Source organism: Leopardus geoffroyi, chromosome B3 (genome assembly GCF_018350155.1).
Source record: "Leopardus geoffroyi isolate Oge1 chromosome B3, O.geoffroyi_Oge1_pat1.0, whole genome shotgun sequence".
Taxonomy (NCBI): Eukaryota; Metazoa; Chordata; class Mammalia; order Carnivora; family Felidae; genus Leopardus; species Leopardus geoffroyi.
In genome coordinates, this window is record NC_059337.1 from 132,117,807 (window position 1) to 132,145,245 (window position 27,439).

Here is a 27,439-nt window from a genome sequence, read left to right on the forward strand (position 1 = left end):
AGCCTGCTTCAGATTCTGTCACCTTGTCTCTCTGCCCCTCCCCCACTCACACTCTGTCTCTCTCTCTCTCTGTCTCTCCAAAATAAATAAACATTAAAAAAAAATTTTTAAAAGAAAGAAACAGTACTTTCCTTTCAGAGAAGAGGCTTTGCTTAAAACCCTATACTTACCTTACTTTTCTATAGTTCATGTAAGGTTGGAAACCCCATCTAGGCCAGATATTTGCATTAGTGAAGGCTCTTTAGGTCTCAAGCATCAGAAAAAAATAATCCAACCCATCTTAAGCAGACAAGGAATTTACTGGCTCATGTTACTGAAAAGTCCAGATACTACTAGCTTCAGTCATGGCTTGATCCAGGAGCTCAAAATGTTATTTCAATTCCATTTCTCTCTATCTCTTAGCTTTGCTTCTTCTGGTCTGGCTCTGTTTTCAACAGAGTGTCTTCTCAAGGTTGTAAGAAGGTCACAGCAGCTCTACTTCACATCCTCCTGAAGTCAAGTCCAGCATGGAAGAGGCTTCCTTTCCGTCATTATATGACATCTCATTATATGTCATTGATACGGATGGATCACACAGTCATTCTTGAACCAATGGCTATGCCCTGAGGAATGTGGTGCCTATCTGATCAGGTCTGAGTCAGTGGTACCTGCCCTCTGCTGAAGCTGATAGTGGGCTCAACACATGCAGACCAACTGTGATCAAGGCGGCTCTCCAAAAAGATACTGGGCACTGTCGCCAAAAGGATCCTGGACAGACAAAAATGGCAAATGTCCTTCCAAATAAATGATGATTTCAAGGTTATTTTGACTAATGTAAGAAACACTAGTAGGTTGCAAAACTGAAACCCAAACCAGAATTTTTAATATTTTTATGAACTTCACCATAGATAACTTCCCCAAATAAGATATCATGGTCTATTTTAACAAATTCAAAGCAAGATCATTATCCCCTCACATTTGAGGAGGGAGGGTTGTCTTTCTTATCTTCATATTCATTTTAAGCAATGAATCAAGCAATATGAAAAAGCTAAAAATAAAAAAAATAGACCATGAATGTAAAATGTCATTAAATTAATAATGATGCATTTTATGGTAGCTGATTGCATGCAATACTTTCAACTTTGGAATAAGGTTACTTTTTTCACCTAAGTGCTGTTAGAAGTTTTTCAGGCCTGAATATACAGGGATCTAAGATGCATATTGATGCATATTCTGCATAAACAGAGTACGTGAAAACATGAAGAACATACCTACCATAAACCTAAACACTTAAAAATCACATTGTACATAAGAAAATGAAGAGATTATCCAGTATATATATAGAACATCTAGAAAAAGATAAACAACCAACAGAAAATTGGGCAAAAACCCTGAATAGGCACATTTCACAAAAGAAGCTCTCTAAATAACCAATACACATATGGGGCGCCTGGCTGACTCAGTTGGTGGAGCATGTGACCCTTGGTCTTGGGGTTGTGAGTTCAAGCCCCGTGATGGGAGTAGAGATCACTTTAAAAAAGAAAACAAATAACCGACACACATATAAAAAGGTGCTCAACTTTGTCATCAAGGAAATGCAAATTGAAAGCATAAAGTGATAGCATTACTCACCCACTAGAAAATAACAAATGTTGGAAAGTACATACAGCAACCAGGATTCTCCTCCACTACTGTTGAGAGTGTAAATTAGCACAACCATTTGGAAAACTATCTGGCAGAACCTATTAACATGGAAATGTGCTTATTCTATGACAGCAATTTCACTCCTAAACATATGCCCAAAAGATATGATCAAGGATGTTCATAAGAAGCACAATTTGTGGTGGTCAAAAAGCAAAAACTACCAAAAGGCCCATCAACACTGGAATGGATCGATAAATTGTGTTATGGTTGCACAACTTGACACTGTGTAGCAGAATGAACAAACAGCATGGATGAGTCTCACAAACGTAAAATTAAATCTAAGAAACCAGCCACAAAAAAACATGCGGTAGCATTCGATTTCTATAAAAGCTAGGAACAAACTAAACTAATCTGTGCAGCTAGCAGACAAGACGCCAGGTAACCTTGGAAGGACAGTGACCTGAAGACTCGGGGGTTTGTAATATTCCACTTCCTGATCTGCTGCCAGCTACGCAAGTATGTTAAGTTAGTGAAACTTCAGCTGGCTGACACTTATGTGCATTTCTCTGAATATATATTACACATTAAAGGTTAAAAATAGAAAAGGAAGAAATCAGTTAAGTCTCCCGCCTGTCATTTCCAGCCTATCTGTTCCTTCCATTACCAATTCCCCTGCTGTTTTGTAAAGTTGCCTTTGTGTGAAAATACTTGCTCCATTTTAACAAGTGGTGGGTGGTTGATGTGATTTCTCTATAAATAGTTTGTAGAGAAACTATTTATAACCACTGTAGTGGCTTGGAAAGCACAGTATAAATGTTAGTTTTAATCATCTGGGGATGTACACAATATTTTGTTCTCATAAGGATCATATTATTAAGTCATAGTATTTTTGCTCAGCTTTAGTTTATCTCTGGAGCACAGCACCCAGAAGCGCTCACGATTCCAGCTGCAGATGTCACCACACTTCATTCCTACGCAGATCACAGCTCTTAGAGACATGAAATTGAGGCAAGAATCAGAGAGAGCCTTCGTTGTTGATCCTGTTGAGTCTTGTTGGAAATAATGAAGAAAATCTGAGAAGATGTGCTTTCTTCTTCATTCTATTGCTACTTCCCGTCAGTAGCCCCATACCCAAAACACACAGAATAACGAATGGTCGGGTTTTAAACAGAATCTGTTTCTCCAGCTTTCTCCCTGTGAGCCCACAAGTCATTGATCCAACCAGAGCTCTTCTCCCTGTTGCAACTTCCTCTGTAAATAAAAGCAGAACAGTTCTGCGTAAATACAGGGGGAGGCTGGATTAACATTCACAATAAACAAGAGATCCTTATAAGCAGCATTCTGTTATTCAGAATAATGGAGCTCGTGGGCTATCTCATGCCATAAGAAAATCCAAAAAGAATACCAAAAAAAAAAAAAAGTTCATCACAAAATAATGAGTTAATGGGGAGACATTTGTAAACAGACAAAATAGCAAAGGGGATGCATCAAGAAGTAAATCATTTTATTGTGAGGTCTCATAACAAATAGACAGTGAAGAAGACTCACATCAGTATCCCTTGATGTCATGTGTTAGGAAAATCAAGAAAACAGGTTTTGTTTCTTTTTTCTTTAAGCTCCATGCCCAAGGTGGGGCTTCACCTTATGACCCTGAGATCAAGAGTCACATGCTCTACCCTCTAGGCCAGCCAGGCACCCCCAAGACAACAGTTTTTCTAACCCATAATGTTGATAATACTAATTACTATTTTTTGGAAGTTGCTATCCTTTATTTTTGTTGGTATAATATGGGGACTCCAACCTTCTAAAAAATTATTAGGGCATTATTTTTTTGAGATTTCTCAGAACTACAGACTAACTTCTAAAGCTGAATGAAACATGAAATTTTACCTAACCCGATGGTCCTCAAGTCGTGCCATTGAGGAGCCCTGGAGCATCCTACTCAACATGTCAAAGGTGCCCAGGAATTGGTTGAATAAAGACCCAGAGAGAAATACTCAGGACTCTCTCCAAACCTGGGCCAACCTTATTTATTTATTTTTTATTGTTTATTTATTTTTGAGACAGAGAGACACAGTGTAAACAGGGGAGGGGCAGAGAGAGAGAGAGAGGGAGACAGAGAATTCCAAGCAGACTCTGAGCTGTCAGCACAGAGCCTGATGTGGGGCTCAAACTCACAAACCATGAGATCGTGACCTGAGCTGAAGTCAGATGCTTAACCGACTGAGCCACCCAGATGCCCCTGGGCCAACGTTAGCAAGCAGACCAGCTCATTTTCTGTTTCCATAATGGGCTTCCACATGAGTTTTATGTGAAGAAATCATTCGACTATTTAAAAACAAGAAATAATAAAACTTTTTTTAAAAATTTTATTTACCTATTTTGAGAGAGAGCATGAGCAGGGGAGGGGCAGAGAGAGAGAGAGAGGAAGAGACAGACAGAATCCCAAGCAGACTTCTTGCTATCAGCATGGAGCCTGATGCGGGACTTGAACCCACGAAACGCGAGATCACGACCTGAGCGGAAAACGAAGAATCGGCACTTAACCGACTGAGCCACTCAGGCGCCCCAAGAAATAATAAAACATGTTGGAGTAGACAACTCATCTTCAAACTGAAGAGTTTATAAAAAGAAAAGTGAGAGGGCCACCTGGGTGGCTCAGTTGGTTAAGCGTCCCACTTCGGCTCAGGTCATGATCTTGCAGTTCTGAGTTCAAGCCCTGTGTCGGGCTCTGTACTGACAGCTTGGAGCCTGGAGCCTGCTTCAGATTCTGTCTCTCTTTCTCTCTCCCCTCCCCCGCTCATTCCCTCTCTCTCCCTCTCTTTTTCTCTCCCTCTCTTAAAAATAAATAAACATTAAGAAAAGGATAAGAAAAGTTAGACCCAAGCAGATTAAATGACTTGCCCAAGATCTCAGATGCAATCAGGGGCAGGACTAGACCTGGACCTTTTGTTTTCTGATTCTGGTTTGAATGGACTTTCCAAACCACGATGTGCCCATCAAAGAGTTTCCACAGTTTCCAAAAAGAGGGGTTGGAAATCCTGAGTGGAAACTAGCATATGCTTATTTATCTAGCTTTTATAGATTCTTCTATTTTCAGTGTCAAAGTCCTTGATACAGAGGCCATCTGCATTTTTTAAATAATGCACAGCATGTCACACGAAATAATATGGGCAGCAGAACCAAGGCTAAAAGTCCACTGTCTGTTTACTCCCAAGTGCTATTTGCAAATGGAAGAAGAAATTAGCTGCTAAAAATGTTACATTGGTTATGATCTGGAATCCTTCGACAGAGTAAAGCTGCCATGGGAACTGACTAGCTGATTTTTAAAGCTTGAAACAGGCCTTTTTCATATACATATACATATACATATACATATACATATACATATACATATACATATTTATATATAGCAGAGTGTTTTTTCTTTAATGTCAGGATGTTTGTTCAAAAATGCTATATAATTAGATAACAGCTTTCTCTGTCATTCCAGCTGTATTTTCTAAAGAGAATATACTGCAATTTTTTTTTATCCAATTTGGTAGCTAAAGGGTTAATTAAAGAGAGGGCCTTCTATTTTTAGCTGTTACTATAGCCAGACTCTCATTCAGTCTAAAAACAGCCATGCCTTCTGCACCATTTTTAACCCTGCAAAGCTGAGACTCATGCCTATCCAAATTAAGGATAAGCTTAAATAGCCCATCCTCAGCCAAAACCATGGCAACCAGTACTCAGTACGCGTCCTACATCTTGCCCGGTAGTCCTTAACATTCTTTTATCACAAGACAGGAAATCTGTTTTGTTTGGTTGTCATTTAAGGACAGCTTTACACTATAGAATGGCTAACCATTTGCTTTTATTTAGGGAAGAAATGGATTTATGATGGTGTGAGCTTTACAATTAGCGAAAGACAGGAATAATCTTTATTATTTATTTACATATTTATATATTCACTGCCTCATTTCAAAAAGAGACCTGTAGTAACTCCCAAAACGTCCAAAAGGGGATACGGAGAACATGAGAAAATAATGGGAGTATGGGCTTTCTATAGTTATGACCATGAACACAACTGGTTTGGCAGTCAGGTTAAATGATAAAAAAGAGGGGCGCCTGGGTGGCTCAGTCGCTTAAGTGTCCAACTCTTGATATCAGCTCAGGTTGTGATCTCACAGTTCATGGGGTCAAGCCCCACATCGGGCTCTGCACTGACAGCTCAGAGCCTGCTTGGGATTCCCTCACTCCCCCTCTCTCTCTGTCCCTCCCCTGCTTGCTCTCTCTCTCTGTCCCTCTCAAAATAAATAAGTAAACTTTAAACACACAAACAAACAAATACAAAATAATAGATTCTGCACAGTGACACCACCCAAGTACCATTATCAAAATGGGAAACACAGGGGGCGCCTGGGAGTCTCAGTCAGTTAAGTGTCTAACTCTTGATTTCAGCTCAGGTCATGATCTCACCGTTCCTGTGTTCAAGCCCTGCATCAGGCTCTGCACTGACAGCGTGGATCCTCCTTGGGATTCTCTCTCTCTCCCTCTCTCTGTCCCTCGCCCACTTGTGCACTCACTTGCTCTCTCAAAAATAAATAAGTAAACATTTTTTTAAATGGGAAATACGGTCTTTATTTCCCTGAAAGACCTGAGAGGTCTTTATTTTTCTACCTTATTTCTAAATGAAAATAGCTTTGTGATTTTCTTCTGATAATAATATCAGTACATGCTCAGGTAGACAATCCATGCATTTTAGAATGCTATAAAGAAGAGAGTAAAAATTAGCCTAAATGATGCAGAAGCAACTGTCGTGACCATGGTGACCATCTTCCCATCTCTTTGTGCACTTTCATAAATGTACATAAAATGAAGTGCTACCCTGCATGATGCTCTGGGACCTGCTTTTCCTATTCACTTCGTTGCGAAAATCTTTCCATACAAATTAATATAGAATTGTGATACACTCTATCAAATAGGTGTATCATCATTTTTTTAACTAAGCCCCTATTTAGGAATATTAAGAGTGTTTCTAGCATCTCACTATTACGAACAACACTACAGTGAAGATTCTTTTACGAACATATCTTTGTTTAATTGGTCAATTATTTCCACAGGATAAATTCCTAGATGTGAGATTGCTACACCAAACAGCATATATATTTAAGTTTGTGGTTCCTATCATCCAGAAAAGTTGAGCACCCTGGAAAAGTTGAGCCAATCTATATACATGCTTGTTAAAGATGTGCATAAAGTTTCTCTACACCCTCACCAATATTTGGTATCTCGTTCTTTTTTATCTTTTTCTATCTAGTAGAAAAGATGTCATTATGTTTTGATGGGAGCAGCTCTTCTCCCATCAATTCATAACTCTAAGAAAAGGAGAATTATAATTAAATTGAATAAGATAGCTGAGCTACATGATTTTGAAAGGCTCTTCCAGTTTTAACATTCTATAATTCCAGTAGTGCAATTGCTAGATCGTAGAGCAGTCCTATTTTTAACTTTTTGGAAAACCTCCATACTGTTCCCCACAGTGGTGACACTAGTTTGCATTCTCACCAACAACGCATGAGGGTTCCCCTTTCTCCACATCCTCACCAACACCTGATGTTTCTAGCCATTCTGACAGGTGTGAGGTGATGTCTCATTGTTGTTTTGACTTGTATTTCCCAGATGATGAGTGATGTTGAGCATCTTTTCATGTGTCTGTTGGCCATCTGGATGTCTTCTTTGGAATTCAAAGGGATACGTGCACCCTGATGTTTATAGCAGCATTATCAACAATAGCCAAATTATGGGAAGAGCCCAAATGTCCATCAACAAAAGAATGGATAAAGAAGACATGGTACATATCCACAATGGAATATTACTCAGCCATAAAAAAGAATGAGATATTGCCATTTGCAATGAAGTGGATAGAGCTAGAGAGTATTATGCTAAGTGAAACAAGTTCAGTCAGTGAAAGACAAATACTATATGATTTCACTCACATGCAGAATTGAAGAAACAAAACAAACAATCATGGGAAAAAAAGAGACAGAGAAATCAAGAGACAGACTCTTAACTATAGAGAACACACTGATGGTCACCAGAGGGGAGGAGGGTGTGGGGATGGGTTAAATGGGGATGGTGGGGATTAAGGAGGACACTTGTCGTGATAAGCACTAGGTGTTATTTGGAAGTATTGAATTGCTAAATTGTACACCTGAAATTAACACTGTATGTTAACTAACTGGAATTTAAATAAAAACTAAAAAAAAAAAACCTCTATAATTCTACAAAATGTCCCTAATTAATTTCTCTACCAAGCATCTATTATAAGCAAGATCCAAAGGGAAGAGAGGTTAACTGGGAGTCTCTAATGTGCATGAAAACAACCCTTTTAGATCACTGTTTATACTCATTTTATTTTTCTAAATTTTTTTAATGCTTATTTATTTTTGAGAGACAGAAAGACAGTGCTAGCAGAGGAGAGGCAGAGAGGGAGGGAGACACAGAATCTGAAGCAGGCTCCAGCCTCTGAACTGTCAGCACAGAGCCCGATGCAGGGCTCGAACCCACAAACCACGAGACCATGACCCGAGCCGAAGTCAGACACTTAACCGACTGAGCCACCCAGGCACTCGTGTTTATGCTCATTTTATACAGGAAAAATATGGGGCTCAGAAGGGGTTAAATAAGAGCAGAATCAGAGTAGGTCAAACTGACAAGGTTTTTTTTTCCCTATAGCATGCTGTCATTCAGCGGGATTCCTGTCCTTCAGGAACGTACAGTTACCCTAAGGCAGGGATGTGAGTTGCAGAGAGACCACACTCACATAAAAATCGTTCCAGTCACATCTGATTTCTAAGGTCAGGCCCTTGTCTTCCTCCACCCACCCCTACCACCACAACTTTGTATCATTCCCTTGGCACTTAATATGGTATTTCCCATAGAGTAAATGCTCAAAGAATACTGTCCATGCTCCTCCCTATCTGCCTGACTACTTGACTGGGAGGGGTAAAACCTTCTCATTGTGGACAAGATGGTCCTACTCCTTGTACCGTTTTATAGTGGCCTGGAAGCTAGAAAGCAATTAGCCTCAGACTGGTCATACACCTACCTGGTAGGCCCTCCCTCTACCCAGCCTGAGCAGGCTTGGAGCCAAGAGCCCAGAGAAACAGAGTGGGCTCCAGAGATAGAAACACACTCAGTTCCAGGGCACAAGTGAGATGAATTGTTCCCTTTCATAGTTCTGCTTTTGAAGCTTTCTACACAATCTTAAATATTATCGTATCTCACAGCTTCGACATTTCATCTCTAGCTATTTGACATTTTAGAGTGTCTTTACACTTCAAGATTATTATCAGAAACAATCAACAAAACTAAAAGGCAACCTACTGAATCAGGGAAGATATTTGCAAATGACATATCTGATAAAGGGTTAGTGTCCAAAATAGATAAAGAACTTAGAAAATCCGATACCCCCCAAAATCCCAAATAATCCAATTTAAAAATGGCAGAAGACATGAACAGACATTTCTCCAAAGAAGACATACAGATAGCCAACAGACACACTAAAAGATGCTCAACATCGTTCATTATCAGGGAAATACAAATCAAAACTGCAATGAGATATCACCTCATACCTGTCAGAATAGCCAAAATCAAAAACACACAAAACAACAGGTGTTAGCAAGAGTGTGGAGAAAAAGGAACCCTCATGCATTGTTGGTGGGAATGCAAACTGGTGCAGTCACCGTGGAAAACTGTTTGGAGGCTCCTCAAAAAGTTAAAAATAGAACTACCTTATGATCCAGCAGTCATATTACTGGATATTTACACAAAGAATACAAGAACACTAATTCGAAGGGATACATGTACCCCTGTTGCTTATAACAGCATTATTTACAACAGCCAAGATATGGAAACAACCCAAGTGTCCATCGATCGGTGAATGGCTAACGAAGATGTGGTGTATATATACAATGGAAAATTATGCAGGCATAAAAAAGAATGAAATCTTGCCACTTGCAATGACATGGGTGGAGCCAGACAGTATAATGCTAAGCAAAAGAAGTCAGTCAGAGAAAGACAAATACCATATGTTTTCACTCATAAGGGAAATTTAAGAAACAAAACAAACAAGTGAAGGGGGAAAAATAGGAGAGAGAGATTAGAGAGAGGGAGAGAGAGACACACTCACAAACCTAGAAACAGAATCTTAATTCTAGAGAACAAATTGATGGTGACCAGAGGGGAGGAGGATGAGAGGATGAATGAAAAAAGTGATGGGGGATCAAGGAGTTCATTTGTCATGATGAATACAGGGCGATATACGGAAGTGTTGAATCACTATATTTTATACCTGAAACTAATATTACACTGTATGTTAACTAACTGGAATTAAACTAAGAACTTAAAATAATACATACATACACAAATATTACAATTTAAAATATTTTAGGGGAGCCTGGGTGGCTCAGTTGGTTAAGCGGCCAACTTCAGTTCAGGTCACGATCTCGTCGTCCGTGGGTTCGAGCCCTGCGTCGGGCTCTGGGCTGATGGCTCAGAGCCTGGAGCCTGCTTCCGATTCTGTGTCTCCCTCTCTCTCTACCCCTCCCCCGTTCATGCTCTGTCTCTCTCTGTCTCAAAAATAAACGTTAAAGAAAATTTTTTTAATAAAATAAAATATTTTAAAGAATATATCATCATTAGCATTATTGCTATCAATCACTAAACACGGATACTTCAAGTTTTTTATGGTTCAATGTTGTTGGGGTTTTTTTAATTTATTTTGAGAGACAGATAGAGAGGGAGAGAGCAGGGGAGGGGCAGAGAGAGAGGAAGAGAGAGAGAATCCCAAGCAGGCTCAACGCTGTCAGCACAGAGCCCATATTGGGCTCAATTCCATGAACATGAGATCATGATCTTAGCCGGAATCAGGAATCAGATGCTTAACCAACTGAGCCACCCAGGTGCTCCAGTTCAATGTTGGTTTAAAATGGTGCTTCTCAACTACTACTATTCTAGCTTAGTAGAACTCAATTAGTTATTGAGTTCTGAGAGCTAGCATATGGTGTGGGCAAAAGCTCAGGACTCAAAGTCACTAAATTCTGATTGGTTGTGGTCAAAGGGCCAGCACTTGGGGTCGACAGGTACAAATGTTGGTGTTCATGTGCATTCACAATGGTCTAGGATCTAGACTCCATGTAACCACTCTTGCAAAGAAATCATATAATGTGCATTATATATTTCACATAGGTCTTCAATTTGCTTTGTGTCAATATATGACAAGCTGTAATTCAACACTTTTTTTTTTTAATGTTTTTTATTTTTGAGACAGAGAGAGACAGAGAGAGACAGAGCATGAGCAGAGAAGGGGCAGAGAGAGAGGGAGACACAGAATTGGAAGCAGGCTCCAGGCTCTGAGCTATCAGCACAGAGCCCGACGCGGGGCTCAAACTCACACACTGCGAGATCATGACCTGAGCCGAAGTCGGACGCTCAACCAACTGAGCCACCCAGGCGCCCCTGTAAGTCAACACTTTCTGTAGATGAAATATTCTCAAAAATAACAGCTGGAAAGATGTGTACATTTACATTGTAAAATTTATACAAACCTCATCTGATACATGAAGCTAGACTACATGTTCGTAATGACTAAGTATTTCAGGTGCTTTGGGCAAGTTAAGAAAATATTTTTTTTTATATTCAAACAATACATCTTTATTATCTTATGTCACCACTGCAACTTAACATCTAATTTTATTACTTCATTATTAGATTACTAAAGTAGTGTTCTAACTACCCTTCTTGCCTCTGTATTTTTAAAATACCTCCAATGCCACTACCAACAAAAACAACAGCAGTAATAATAAAAACTGTTCATAATTAGAGTGTTCATAAAGTGCCAGACACTTTTCTAAGTGTTTTATAAAGATCATCTAAGTTGTACTGTATAATGGCCTCATATGGTAATATTCATATATCACTTTATAGGTGAAGGGATTGAGAAAGAGAGATAAAGTAAGTTATCCAAATCATCTACTTAATGGATGGATGAAGATCCAGTTCCCTGAAAAAGGAATTGACTCCCTAAGATACAGCAAGAAAATGTTTATTTTGATCAATGCCTATAGTTTTTCCAGGCTCTTAGATATGACAAGCCCTCCATTGGGGCCTAGCTCACTGTAAGACTAGCCTCTCTGTAGGAGAGACAATAGCCATGGGCGAGAACACTTGGGCCTACAATGGCAGCCCATTCTCAGGAAGAAGAGCGGGCCTATTGTATTTGCTGCAGTAGAATCAGGCTCTTCTTTCTGATGTGCCATCTTTTTTTGTTTTCAAACAAATGTGTTCTTGCTCAACAACAAAGGGCCTGACAAGATGCCACAGACCTCACACTATCGAGCTACATAAAAGCAGGAGATGATGAATGTTAAGTGCATTCTGGCTTGGTTTGATTTAAAGAGATCACTTCCAAGAAACACTTGGAATCAGTACTTGAAGTATTAGAGATGTGCCCTGACAGCTGGGGTTTAGAGGAACAAGGGCAGCTTTGTTCTCTTTTATGTCCACTTGTTCCCATGCATTTGTTGTCAGGAACTGCTCGTGCACAAGGCACAGGAGAAGAGGACACAACAGAGAGCAAAGAAGTGGGAGATTTTCTCCAACCAATGCTGAGGCGGAGGGATTGGCTGGAGTCTGCTTTTAGTAGTTGCTGCTGGGATGCTGAGTGCTGAGTCCAGCCCGTCCATACAAATGACTTCATGTCCAGGCATCGACAGGCATGTGTACAACCAAACCCATAACCTCTTCTTCTCATGCACAAGGCTAGACTCTACTTCTCAGCCTCCCTTGAGAGTAGAGCTAGTGGAATGTAAGCAGAGGTGATGTGGGCCACCTCTGCACCTGGTGCATTAAAATTTGGTAATTCTCCTCTTTCTTCCCTCATCTGCCAGCTGGATATCCATGCCCAAGTGCCCATGCAGCCATGTTTAAAGAATGATGGAGCCTCCATAGCCAGATCCTTGAATGATTATGTGAAGCTAAGCTTAGCAATACCAATACTCTCATGGACTGGAATTTATGAAAAGAAAATATAAACATCTATAGTATCAGGCTGCTGAAATGTGGGCAGGAGGTGGGGGAGGTTTGTTATAGCAGTTAGCATACTGTGACTTTATATAGAGTATGCAAGAGCCCAGGGAAAGAATGGATGAGGCTCACTCTGAATGTGTTAGCTCTGACTGCCTTTCTGATCACCTTTCCTTTAGCCTCCCCACCTGCTTGCTGGGGAAAGATGAAGGAAAACACATTGGGTCATTACACACAAGCATGTTGGTATGACTTTGGAAAAGTCTCTATGAAGATAGTGAAGAACTTACATTCTTTTTTTTTTTTTTTTTTTTTTTGGAGAGAGCAAAAGTATGTGCCACGGTGGGGAAGGGGCAGAGGGAGAAGGAGAGAGAGAATCTTAAGCAGGCTCTATGCCCAGCACCGAGCCTGACACAGGGCTTGTTCTCTCAACCCTGAGATCATAACCTGAGCTGAAATCAAGAGCTGGATGCTTCACCAATTAAGCCACCCAGGTGCCCTGATAACTCACACTTTTGAGGAGAGAAATGCTATCCCAACCAACAAATGTTTATTGGACACATTCCCTAAAGAAATCATCTCATTAGGTGCTGGGAATACAAAGATTCACCTCTACTTTGGAATTAAAACAAAGCAAAAAAGATAGTCCTATAAGCTTGAAAATTGGGGAAACATGATTTAAAAGATAGTTGGGTAGTGCTCGCTTCGGCAGCACATATACTAAAAAAAAGATAGTTGGGTAGTGAAAAAAGACATGCTTTACAGTTAGACAGACCAGAGTTGAAACACTAGATATGACACTCATTAAAATTATGGAAAGTCACTTAATCACTTTGTGCCTCAGTATTTTCGTCTTTGAACTGGGATAAAACCTACTAACCTGAGTAAAGTGTTTTGTTTTTTTTTTCATTTTTTATTTGGAAATAATCTTCAACTTAGAGAAGAGTTGCAAGAATTCCCATCTACCCTTTCCCCAACTTCCCCTCAACGTCAACGATTTGCATGGCTATCATTTAATTATCAAAACTAGGAAATTAACATCGGTACAGAATAGCTAAATGACAGACTGTATTAGAATTTCTCTGTTTTTTTTCACTAATGTCCTTTCTCTGTTCCAGGATCCAATCCCAGGAGCCACATGTAGATCCTTCCATTTAGTTATCATGTCTCCTTAGTTACCTTTAGCCCAACACATTTACCTTGTTTTCCTTGCAGTTTATGACCTCACCACTTTGGAAGAGTAGTTGTAATATATCTTTCTAGAATGTCTCTCTCAATTTTAGTTTGTCTATGTTTTCTCCTGATTGGACCAAAGTTATAGATTCAAGGAAAAATATAGCATGAATTGCATAATTTCAGGAGGTACATGGTATTAACATGACTTACTACTGGTGATCACTTGGTGAAGGGGTATCCAAAAGATTTCCCCAGAGTAAAATTACTATTTTCCCCATTCAAATAGAAGTGAGTCATCCTTACGTATTCTTTGGTAAGGTGTATAGTCAGAACTTTTGCCCATCTAGAAAAATCAGGTTGTTTGTTTTCTTACTACTTAGTTTTAGGAGTTCTTTATATATTCCGTAGCTAAGAACATTATCAGATATGTGATTTGAAAATATTTTTTCCAAGTCTATGGCTTATCTTTTCATTGTCCTAAAAGTGTCTTTTACAGACCAAGTATTTTAATTTTAACAAATTGGAATTCATCAAAATTTTTTCTTTTATGGGCCATGCTCTTGGTGTCATGCTTTGTCAAATCAGGCAAGTTTTCTCCTAGAGGTTTTCTAGCTTTGGGTTTTACACTTAAGTCTAGAATTCATTTTGAATTAATTTTTGTAAAAGGTATGAGATAAATATCTAGTTCAGTTTTTTTTTTTTTTCAACATTTATTCATTTTTGGGACAGAGAGAGACAGAGCATGAACGGGGGAGGGGCAGAGAGAGAGGGAGACACAGAATCGGAAACAGGCTCCAGGCTCTGAGCCATCAGCCCAGAGCCCGACGCGGGTCTCGAACTCACAGACCGCGAGATCGTGACCTGGCCGAAGCCGGACGCTTAACCGACTGCGCCACCCAGGCGCCCCAAGTTCAGTTTTTTTTACAGATGGACATTCAGTTGTTCCAGCACCATTTGTTGAAGGGGCAATTCTTTCTACATTGAATTGCCTTTGTAACTTTACAAAAAAAGGCGGTGATTGTATTTGAATGAGTCTATTTCTGGACTCTCTCCTGTTGCATTTATCTGTGTTCTAAACTTTCACCAACACCATTTTGTCTTAACTACTGTGGCCTTATAGTAAGTCATGAAATAAGGTAACATGAGACCTCCCAACTTTTTCATTTTACAAAACCATTTTAACTATTCCAGCTCCTTCCCTTCTCCATATAAATTTCAGGATCAGCTTGTTGAGATCAGAAAAGAAGCATAGGAGTGCCTGGGTGGCTCACTTGGTTGGGCATCCAACTCTTGATTTTGGCTTGGGTCATGGAGATCGAGCCCCAAGTGGGGCTCTGTACTGACAGCACAGAGACTGCTTGGGATTCTCTCTCTCTCTCCCTCTCTCTCTGCCCCTCTCCTGTGCTCTCTCTCTCTCTCCCTCTTTTTCTCTGTCTCTCAAAATAAATAAATAGAAAGAAAGAAAGAAAGAAAGAAAGAAAGAAAGAAAGAAAGAAAGAAAACAAATAATTGGGTCTTTTAAATTTTTTTAGTGTTTATTTATTTGAGAGAGAGAGCAAGTGACGGAGTGACAGAGAGAGAGGGAGACACAGAATCCGAAGCAGGCTCCAGGCTCTGAGCTGTCAGCACAGAGCCTGATGCGGGGCTCGAACCCACGAGCAGCAAGATGGTAACCTGAGCCGAAATTGGATGCTTAACCATCTGAGCCACCCAGGTACCCCTGGATGCATCTCTTTTTAATGAGAGTCTACCTGCAAATGTATTATCCCACTTTACTTGTAGTATAAGCTTCTAACAGTATATCGCCAGTGCTTTTCAACCCTGCTGCACCTGAGAAGCACCAGAGGCGATGTGGAAAACAATACCAATGCCCAAGTTTAACCAAAAATAAATTTCATCAGAATCTGGGGTGAGGTTGGAGGTTGGGGGAGTGCAAAGAATCACATTTTTCAAAGCTTCCTAGGAGATTCTTAATAAGCCACCAGATTGGGTCACTAATCCCTAAAGATCATGGGTTATCACTTAGTGCTTACGTGTGATGTACAGCCTGGGAATGAAAAGGCTTATGTCTGTCATTGAAAAGGCAAAGTACCTGAGCAGTGGTTATATCTGGTAGCAGTACCAGTGACTAAGCACCTATTGTCCTCATACATCTATGTCACCTGCCCACCCCCTGAAGGCTTTTGTGATTTCTAGTTTAGACTGTAACCATTGGAAGACATTGAACTATGGTATACGGAATGTGTAAAAACATGTTTAATGGAAATGGGTAAAAGAAATCAATTTCTTATAGGTTTGATATAACATGTCTCAGTCCAATCCATCAGGGAAGCACCAAGCAGAGTAATTTACTTCCTCACCCTGAAACTCTTCAATTTTTATAGATGGTAATGTCAACAATCCGAGAGTCTGAATGTGATTTAAGACCATGAATAATTTTCTAAGAACAAAATATCGGTGAAATCACTGACACTAGATCTGCCATTTCCATAAGCAGCTTGATAGCAGAAGTCCTACAATAACTCCAAAGTTTAGAGGTTTAGCCTTTGTTAGAACACTAGGAAAAACCTATCTTTAAAATACCCAGTTTTTCATAGAAAAAGTACTAGAAACAACATTTATTGCATTTTGACTCTCTTATTTTAAATGTTAGGAAGCTGAGGGCTGCGTGGGTGGCTCAGTCATTTGAGCATTCAACTTCGACTCAGGTCATGATCTCATAGTCCATGAGTTCAAGCCTCACGTGGGCTCTGGGCTGACAGCTCTGAGCCTGGAGCCTGGCTTCGGATTCTGCGTCTCCCTCTCTCTCTCTCTGCCTCTCCCCCACTCGTGCTCTGTCTCTCTTTCTCAAAAATAAACATACATACATACATACATACATACATAAAATGTTAGGAAATCTAGGCTCGGAGATGTGCTTTGTTCAAGGCCACACAACTAGCCAAGACCACACAGCCGAAAGGTTCTGATCTCATAAAGTCTTCATTCTACAATGCTTCCATGCTCTTGTAAAATGTATGCAACATTAGGGATGTGCCCATAAAGGAGGGAGAGTGCCCTTCTTTTTCCCTTTCCTCCTTTCATCACTAGAATGTGGATGTAATGGCAGGGCCTGGAACAGCCATCTCAGACCATGACGTGGTCCTGGGAATGAGGCAGTGCTCAGTATGGTGACAGGCGAGATGGAGCACGAGTGTCTGACACTGTGGGGATTCGTACCAATCCTGGAATAGACCCCGTAGACACTAATCCTGGAGTCAGATATTCACAAAAGAGAATACTAAACTTTTGTGTCTTCTATCATTCACTGTTATACATAATCCTAACCAATCATAGTTAGGATTTTCATAGTCTCCAAACTAAGCTATGTAAATGGATCCTCCTAAAAGTAACTTTACTGCCGCTTGTTAAAGTCAATGGAGCATAGCATTCTATTGTACACATTAACAAGAATTTTGTTACATGGGAATCCTTCTTGCGAGGGAAGATAGGAAACGTTTTGATTCCATATGGCCCAACCAAAACCTGGGAGTGCAATTATTATTTAAGGGAAAATAGGAATTGGGAGCTAGTAGTAGCCTCCAGTATAACTTGTGAGAAAATCTTTTGTTTGTTATATATAAATGAAAAACAACATTCTCAATTGTCTGGAAAGCAAGATTTTTTTTTTTTTTAATGACCATGCTAGGAGTTAATGGTGATGTTCCTTATTTATTTTTATTTATTTGCTTTTTTAGAGAGAGAGAGCACGTGCACATGCTTGTGAACTGGGGAGGAGCAGGGGAGAGAAACAGAGAATATGAATCAGGCTCCATGCCCGGCACAGAGCCCAATGCAGGGCTCGATCTCACAAATGAGAGATTGTCAACTAAGCCTAAATCAAGAGGCGGACACTCAACCAGCTGAGCCACCCAGATGCCCTGGTGATGTTCCTTTTTGGAACAGGATGGGGTTAAGTGTTCAGTGGGATGGATTTTTTTCCCCTGGGCTCCCTGAATTGTAATCAAGACAAAAAATCAGAACAAAAAGAGATGGGTACTTGCATTGTTATTTCTGAGAAATGCTTGTCTTGGAGACAGTCATTGAGAGACAACATTTCATTCCGCTGTATCAGTTTCCCAGGTCTGCTGTAACAAATTCTGGGTAGTCTAAAACAACAAAAGTTTATTCTCTGACAGCTCTGGAGGCCTGAGTCTGAAATCAGTATCACTAGGCCAAAATCAAGATGGCAGCAGGGTCTCACTCCCTCTGGAGGTTCTAGGGGACAATCCATTCCTTGCTTCTTCTGGCTTCTGGTGGTGCTGACGATCTCTTGCCTTGTGGACCACATTCTCTGATCTCTGCCTCTATCTTCGCATTGTCTTCTCTTCCATCCGTGTGACCTTCCTCCACTTCCCTCTTACAAGGACACTTGTGATTGTATTTAGGACCCACTCACATCATCCATGATCACCATCTCATCTCAAGATCCTTCATTTAACCACCTCTGCAGAGACCCCTTTTCCTTATAAAATAACATTTATAGAATCCAGGGATTAGGACCTGATCTCTTTGGATGGCCATTATTCAGTGAACTACATCCACCCAAAAGAAAATGTGAAGATGATTGGAAAAAAAAAGAAAGAAGTCATCACCTTTTGGTGGAATCATCACCTCTTCTTATAAGAAGCCATTTCCTGCCTCTCTTCTCTGTCATCAGGAAGAAAGTTGCATCCTTTCTTGGAAACCGAGGGAGGAAGATGCCAAGAGGATCATTCATTGGTGGATTCACAGGTGCCTACAGAAAGGGGAATTCTGATTCCACTCCCTGGTTACATACATGTCTATGTTAGCCTGTACATCTGCTCACTTGCCCCTGTGATCCAGGCAGAAGGGAATGAATTAAGGAGACAGCGCAGGGTGGAAAATGTGAAAATGTGATTGGCACCTTGTCTACCTAATCTCTTTTTTTTTTACTCTGAGGAAGCACGGATACCATTATACTAAGCAGGTGATTTCCAAATTCCAGTCTTTTACATGTCACCTACGTGTCTTTTGCCACATTGTTACACCAGTAAACACTATTGTTTCCTTTGTAGTTTTCCTTTGAGTTTACTCACTTTTTACATTAAACATTATTAAAAGAAAAACTATACCTCAGTTATAATTGGAAGAATAGTAGTAAATTCCATAAGCAAGCACCACAAAGACAAAGAAGGATGCCTCAAATACTATGGCCTGAAACTGAACTTCAGCCTTTGTTAAAAATGGAAGATTAGCTAAGATGACAGGTGTAAAAGCCATAGTAAGATCACACTGAGACTTTCTCCTTGATGTAATTAGGAGTGAAAGAATGGCAAAGGGAATAACTTTCTCATGGGGTAATCCAAAGTTATTCAATGCTGTGACTGAGAAATAAAGTATGAAACGCCAGAACCTCAAAGGAGAAGAAGGCTATTCCAGAATATAAAGATACCGCCAGTTCATACCTGCCTCCACCATCTTGCTAGCAGCTTTTATAACTACTTAGGAATTTACATTGGAAGAGGAGGTGTTAAAAGATGTCCTAGAATTGTAGAGCATGAAATGCTACAAATGTGTCCATTAGGATTCTTCCCTTGCATGTGAGAGTGAAGAATTTATTGGCTCCTAGAACTGAGAGGTCAGGTTCAAATGCTTCCACCAGAGCTGTATTGGGGGAGCTCAAATAATGTCTTCAGGATGTTTCCTTCTGTCTTCCTCCCTCTTCTCTCTCTCCCCGCTCCTCCTCCTCTCTGTTTCCCCTTATCTGTTGTACCTGTGCTTTCCACAGAGAGTAAGAGAGTGGTCAGCAGCATAGGCCTCTATCTCCCAGCTCAGCAAACCCAGCAGAAAGAGTCAGTGCTAATAGCTGTAGAAGCTAGGTCCCAGAGAGGATCCTGATAGGACCGGATGCTGACTAGATTTCTGTGCCCATCTTTGAATCAATCCCCATAGCCAGCTGGCTGGACACATTCTGGCCAGGCCAGAGTCACACTCCCCTTTCCTGTGATAAAGGAGGGCCAGGAGAAGAGGGGACTGAGAAGGAGGAAAAATGGAGACTATCACCCAAAGGACAAGGGATGTATTTCCTGAAGGAAGAAAAGAGAAAGGATGCTGGGCAGACAAAAATAACAGGTGTTCACAACAAACGCCTTCTCTGTGCCAGTCGTATGCAATTTGAAAAGAACCCAAAAGCTTACTTAACGGTAATGATGTTTAAAAATACAAGGAGTAAATGTATGTTGAATGGCTACTGTCACCAGGAAAGTGGACCCTGTCAATGCCACTTCCTTGCTCGCCAATCCCAACTGCAACAGTGAGTGCCTGCACCTTATTGCCTAGAGCTTTCTCTGAACACGGAAGCCCACTTTACCTGCCCTTCAGGTATTACCCCCCACCCCGCCTCCAGCAGCCCTTAAACATGGTCTGACAGCAGGGTGGTGGATAAATAGCCCAGCTCCCCACCCTTGGGTAGGATAACTCTGTGGTGTTCTGTTTCCCAGAGTTCTGTGGAGGGACTGAGCTCCAGTTATGCACTAGATAGAACACTTTACAGCTTCCTTCCCTTCTCTGTCTCACTTATGTCCCCCTTATTGGTGTTTACTGGGATGACCTCCTAAATAAATGACTTGTACTTGAATTCTTGTCCCAGGGTCAGCTTCTGGGAAACCCAAACTATGGCAGCCAGGCAGGCACTTTGGTAAGCTATTTATTCATATGAACTCTGATCATACTCACAACAATCACATAAAGTAGACACTACTGTTATGCTCTGCTGTCTTACACATGAAGAAATAGAGTCTTTGGTCAAGGTCACACAGCTAGGAAACAGCAAAGCCAGGATTCACAAGCAAGTGGATTCCAACACACACTTAATGGTTATTCTATGTTACCTGCCACTTTACAATATCTCTATAAATGCCCAGCTTCCAGGATCACTGTAAATGAACTAGAGAGAATATGGTTGTGTGTTGTAGAATCCGAAAGGAAAATGTGAGCTGAAGAGTCGTGGGTCTTGCTCATAGTAGGTGCTCATTAATGAGTTGGAATAACTCATTAATAAATTAAGGACTGAAATAACAGGTGACAGTTTTTAGTTTACAGGAAGTTATTAGTGTTGTTCTTTTCTTCACCCTTGAAAAAGAGAAGCTGCCCCTTCTCAGAAATAATTCTCTAATATAGTTTCCTGGGGCACCAGGGGGCTGAGCCGGTTAAGCATCCAACTCTTGATTTCAACTCGGGTCATGATCTCATGGTTTGTGAGATCGAGCCCCATGTGGGACTCTGTGCTGACAGCGCAGGAGCCTGCTTGGGATTCTCTCTCTCTGTCCTTCCCCTGCTTGTGTGCTCTCTCTCTCTCAAAATAAATAAATAAACATAAAATAAAATAAAATAAAATAAAACAAAACAAAATAAATAAAATGTTCCTCAACTCCATGTCAATGACAGTCTTTCTGGATTACGGCAAAGTAATCATCTTCGGGGTAGGAGAAAAACTGGGCTCAACTGAGCTCTATTTCATTTTGGAAGAATAATATATGTTAGCCTTTTAGAAAAAGATATGACTTTAAAATATACATACACTTATCTTAGACAGCTTAGATACAGGTTTGCCTAAGAGAAAGGACTGAAGCAAAGTCTCATTTACCCTTCCCATTTTATACATCCATGATTGCACATGAAAAAGATTTTTCCATTATTTTAGGTAACACATGCATAGAAGTGCAAACGGGCATAATGAAACGTCACTGAAATAATTGTCTAGCTGCCTATTTCTTGATTTAGTGGAATGAGCATTAAATCAAGAGTCAGAAAGCTGAGTTGCATAGGCTAATTATTTATCTTCTCTGTGCTCCAGTAGGTTTTTCTACAAGATGAATATTTTGGTTTAGGAATCACTGGCATCCTTCTAGCCCCCAAATTTTCTGAGGTCCAAGAAGAAATATTTGTTCCCTGTGAGGCTCATTTAAAAAGGAAATTAAGAAGGCTCAGAGAATCACTCAGTCTCTTATTTGTCTGTTTATCATATATAAACATCCACTCCACATGTTATAAATGACACAGAGGAAGTCTTTCTGTGCCCGGAGCACAACCAAAATTTCTAGACTGTGTCCTCACTGTGGGAAATGCCTCCTGAATGGCTGCCCTCAGACCTCTGGTGACATCCAAGATCATTAAAAAGAGAACCAAGGGGCCCCTGGGTGGCTCTGTTGGTTAAGCGTCCAAATCTTGATTTTGGCTCAGGTCATGATCTCACAGTTTTGTAAGTATGAGCCCCCGCGTCAGGCTCCCCTCTCACAGTGCTGGCCTGTTTGGGATTCTCTCTCTCCCTCTCTCTCTGCCCCTCCCCCACTCATGCTGTCTCTGCCTCTCTCAAAATAAATAAATAACTTAAAAAAAAAAGACGGAGAGAGGGAGAACCAAGAGGGGCACCTGGGTGGTTCAGTCAGTTAAGTGCCAGAGTTTGGCTCAGGTCATGATCTCGTGGTTCGTGGGTTCGAGCCCCACATTGGGCTCTGCACTGACAGTACGGAGCCTGCTTGGGATTCTCTCTCTCTCTCTCTCTCTCTCTCTTTCTCTGCCCTTTCTCCACTTGCATTCTCTATTTCTCTCTTTCACTCTCTCTCCCTCTCTCAAAAAGAAAAAAAAAAAAAAAAGACAGCTAAGAAGTTCATCTGGCACCAGTCAAACCAATATGTCAAAATTAAGCACAGCTGGCAGAGACCCAGAGGCACTGACGATAGGGTGGGCAGAAGATTCAAGGGCCAGATCTCGATGCCCAACACCGGTTACTGGAGCAATAGGAAAACAAAGCACATGCTGCCCAGTGGCTTCCGGAAGTTCCTAGTCCACAAGGTCAAGGAGCTTCAAGTGCCGTGTGTGCAAAAAATCTTACTGGGCAGAGATTGCTCCCAACGTCTCCTCCAAGCACCGCAAAGCCACTGCAGAAAGAGCAGTGCCACTGGCCGTCAGAGGCACCAATCCTGAAGCCAGGCTGCGCAGCGAAGAAAATGAATAGACAGTTGATGTGCATGTCATATTTGTGTTAATAGAGCCATAAAACTAAAAAGAAAAGAAAGCATTGTCTGTATTTGACCACTTTTGATTTATAAAAGGGCAATTTTGGGTCATTCAGCCTAATAATTTAAAGTGTTTGGGGAGTATATTGCAGGCAGATACCCTAAAAGACAAAGTATGACGGGAGAGGAGGTTGAATCCCTAAGGAAAACTAGATAGGGCACAAATAAAGTATGGTTTTCATCGGTGGCTTAACAAAACCTAGTTGTTGTTTTAATTGATTCGTGTGTGGTAGTTTGTGAATCACAGACGCACTTCTAAGAGCTTCACTGCAACTTTCCAAAATCCATTAATTGTTAAAACTCCGAACCCTGCTTTTTAAGTGAAACAAATATGACCAGGATAGACTGACAACTTGGTTATGTCCTTTGCTTTGCTTTGTTTTTAACGGTGAAGCCACTTGTAAACAGGGAATATGTTAGGCGGATTATCAAGCCTTTCGGCCAAGCATTGCCCCAATGTATTGTGGCAACTGATTGGCAGTGGAGAAGAGATAAAATGCTCTTCTTAAGCTATGGCAACAGGTTACCTAGTAACCACAGAATGATTAAATTCCATTCACAGAGACTTGTTCTCTTAATTGGAGGAAAAGATATAAAGAACACAGCTGGAGAGAAACGAGAGCAATGGAAGACTGTGACAGGTATTAAGGGGCCTAATATCTGCAATTCTAGCAGCCTTCACTTAAGAGCCACACTATATGATTGACTCTTTTGTTAGTAATAACAAGCAGCTAAGCTGCCTGTAGAGCCATAATTTCGTGTTCTTCTCCACTATAGGAAAAATGAAGAAGTATACAATGGAGCAAATTAAATGCAGCACAAACTCCAGAGGGTGCTATAGTTCTTAGAGTGACCACTTACCGTGTGCAAGATTACGCCTGTGCTGAGATATCAAAGTTCAATTCCTTACTAGAACTCAGAATGGTCATTTGGGGTCAGTATATCCTGCTGTCACTCTCTTCTGTCTGTTGGGCACATATTGCTTTATAGAGAATTATGGTCATGCCATTCTCTCCTGCTTTAAACAAAATTAAGAAAAATCAAGCTCTAGATTGACAATGATGAGGATTTTTTTTAATCCATTAATTTTTTTCCTGTGCTCAAAACAGAATTCACCATGTATGTCACTAACTATAGTTGGAAAAGTTCTACCTAAGGGTCACTTTTAAAAATGTTTTTCAGTTACATCTTATACTCCTTGAGTAAGATTTGTAGGTTAATATTGCCTCAGTTTGGCTGCTCTGCTCACAGGTATGCAGCTTAAAACTTTTTGGGGGCACCTGGGTAGCTCAGTTGGTTAAGCATCCAAATCCTGATTTCAGCTCAGGTCATGATCTCATGGTTTGTGAGATCGAGCCCCATGTGGGGCTCTGTGCTGACAGCATGGAGCCTGCTTGGGATTCCCTCTCTCTCTCTCTCTCTCTCTCTCTCTCTGCCACCCACCCCGCTCGTGTGTGCGCATGCACACTGTCTCTCTCTCTCTCTCTCAAATAAATAAACATTAAAGAAAAAAAAAAAAAACTTTCTAAAAAAGAAAAACTTTCTTAAAGCCCCCTCTAGTGACAAACAACAAATTAATCCATTACTGTGTAACATGCTAACCCCTCCAAGGTCCAAGTTCTGTTTTCTCTTTTAGTATTAGATGAATCAGGAGCTGCAGTATTTTGATTGGAGAATGACTAAGAGCCAGTCAATGGCTCACATTCTTAAGTGCTCTTCAGTCACCAAAACCTAAGAGATTTTGTTTTGAAACTGGTCAACACAAAATGCACACACATCATGTAATTGTATTTCTTTTACTCCGCCCTGTTATATATTTCTTTAAAATTTTTTTCCTGTTTGTTTTTGTCCTTCAGGGACTTTCAGGATTAAAATACGTTCATGATAACACAATGAATGGAAAAAAGATTATCTTGGCCTTTTACGTCTTGTTGCTTTTATTGGATAATTTTCACCATGATGTTAAGCAGGTCCAAACAGACAAACATGAGTTCTAGGAATCCTCTGAATTATGAAACTAAGGGTTATCTATAAATATATAGACTAAATGTAGAAATAATGATTTTTAAAATATAAAATAAAATGCAGTAAATAAACTATTATATGTATTAGACTATATATTATGGTATGTGTGATACATAGTTTATTTTATTTGTATCTCCAGTTCCAAAGGGCTTAGAGCTCCTCCAATAAAACAGAAGTTTAATTGAGTCATTAAAACAAGAGTGGAATAAAAAAGCCACCTGCCTAATAAAGGGAATTAGAGGTAAATAGAAAAGTAGGCTATGAATAATTATTGCAACTGAACATACATTTTATTTATGCTTTCTGTCAGCTAAGACAAAAAGGGAAACCCAATAGTAAAAGTAAGCATGCCAATTCATTAGGGCCAAAAAATATTTTCCTTCTAAAATGTAACATATAAATTTCTAGATATCAATAAAAAGTATACCATTGGAATAATTTCTTAATATGAAATTCATACTTAAGTATTCAATAAAAGGTCTTTAGGAATGGCCCCTCTCCAAGTCCATTGCACCTGGTGGTGATTCTTCCCAGTGGAGGGGTATTTCTGGGAACTAACTCTACCATAAGCCCATACTAGCTGTATGCATCCTGCCTATGATCATGGATTGCCTCCTGGGAATAGCAACCAGAAAGGACCCTGTCTTTCTAGTTTATACACACAGAGTGAAAGCCAAGGACATATTAAATTGAACTTAGGATAACATGTTTGCTGCTAAAACTGGAGAGAGAAAGTAAATTTTTGAAAGAATTGGAACAAAATACTTAAATAATGAGGATGGCTTCAATTGAAGTTGGGTACCAAGCAATGCTGTCTCTAGAACCCTCTCCTGATCTTGGAGATATTTAAAAGCAATATCCACTTTTCATATCCTAAAATGTACTTTCATAAGAGGAGTTGGCATCACCTTCGTGTGAATCATCTCACTGTGTTATCTTCCCAGGGGTGTTTGTCCTTTAAGCTTTAGCTCTAGTTCAGTTTAACAAATTCTTACCAGAGACCTACTATATGCAAGGTATTTTCCAGATGCCAGTAGTGGAATAAAAGGCTTCATGTTCTTAGACAGGGATTTCAAGTATCAGTGAGTAGGTAGGCAAGAGAGTTTTTGTTCTCTGGGTAACACGTGACTCTCTACCCATGTTAGACCTTTGTTGTTGGGGCCACAGAGCCATCACACATCCTTCCACATTCCTCAGATTTTTAATCTAATGTTCTCCTTTCCCTGGTCTTAGTGAACCAGGAGTTCAGATGTTACTGTAACTGAATTTCTGGCTTATTCCCCTTTCCTTGTCATAGGATTCCTGACTTACTCCCTTACATCTGAATATTTCTGATACCCCAGCTTTTCTGAGATAGGGTCTTACAAAGAGAGAAAACTATTATTTGTTGAAAGCCTCGTTTTATTTTCCAGGCAGTGGACTTATTAATCCTTGCAACTACAACATTAATAGCATCTTTTACATTTTAGAAAAGAAGGACCTGTGCCTCAGAGACGTTTCCAAAGATCAAGTTGGCAAGTGGCAGAAAAGTTCCACGTATCTGCCTCCAAAGCCAGTACTTTTTCCATTACGGCAATGGTTCTCAAAGGGGTTGCAATTTTGCCACCTACCCCTGGGAAATTTGGCAGTATCTGGAGACAGGCTTGTTACAGCCAGAGGTGGAGTGGGTGGGTTACTAGTGTCATCTAGTGGGTAGAGACCATGGATGCTGCTAACACCCTACTAGGTACAGGGCACCTCCCACAACAAAGAATTATGCACCCAGCCCAAAACGTCAGTGGTGCCACTAAGGAGAAGCACCAGGTTACAGAATGTTCCCTGCCCTATTATGATTTTATTTGCAAGGATCCAAAGCTAGGTAACTGCTTCAACATTAAACAAATTGTAGAAAGCCACAGATCAATCAAGGCCTTGTTCATACTGCAACTCTCTTCCAGCCTAAAGAAAAACATATTGGAGCCTTAAGATGAAAAAGGCTGGGGGTGGGGAGGGAAGAGGGGTAGTGCTCAGTAAGCAGAAAGGAAATGCAAACTGATTCTTGAGGTTAAAAATCAAGAGGTATATATAGATATCTTTCACCCCCAGGATTTTCACTAATCCCAATGTTCGCTCACTGCTCTGAAATTTAACTATTGGGAACTGGCTAAATGTTACCCTGACCTCAACCAACATTGCTTTTGATTTTTTTCCGGGACCCAGGGGACGTGGATACCAGATGAAGCCACCTTGTCTCTCGCTCTTCCGCAGGGACAAGACCTGCCAGGTGCTGGTGACTTACCTCCCGACAGGAGGGGGCTCTGTGGACGACTGGCAGGATCCCAGGGCCACAGACCGGTGTTTGGGACACTTTCCCCGCCCAGTAAAGGCCGCCTCCCCTTGTTCCCCACTCCACAATCCTCAACTGCTCTCCCCCTCCCTCCGCGTACCCCCGGGAGCCCGGCTGCGGGAGAGCACGTCCCTGCGCG

At 40.6% G+C, this 27,439-nt stretch overlaps 1 long non-coding RNA gene and 1 pseudogene across 1 annotated transcript; one reads left to right on the plus strand and one right to left on the minus strand.

The window, feature by feature from the left end:
- Window positions 1-280: 280 nt before the first annotated feature.
- On the minus strand, window positions 281-27,383 carry LOC123584192. The gene is made up of 4 exons (XR_006705238.1): window positions 27,253-27,383; window positions 23,811-23,964; window positions 956-2,874; window positions 281-747 (listed from the first exon to the last, which is right to left on the minus strand). It is a non-coding gene; the product is annotated as an uncharacterized LOC123584192 (long non-coding RNA).
- Window positions 21,924-22,935, plus strand: LOC123584190 (annotated as a pseudogene).
- Window positions 27,384-27,439: the final 56 nt, after the last annotated feature.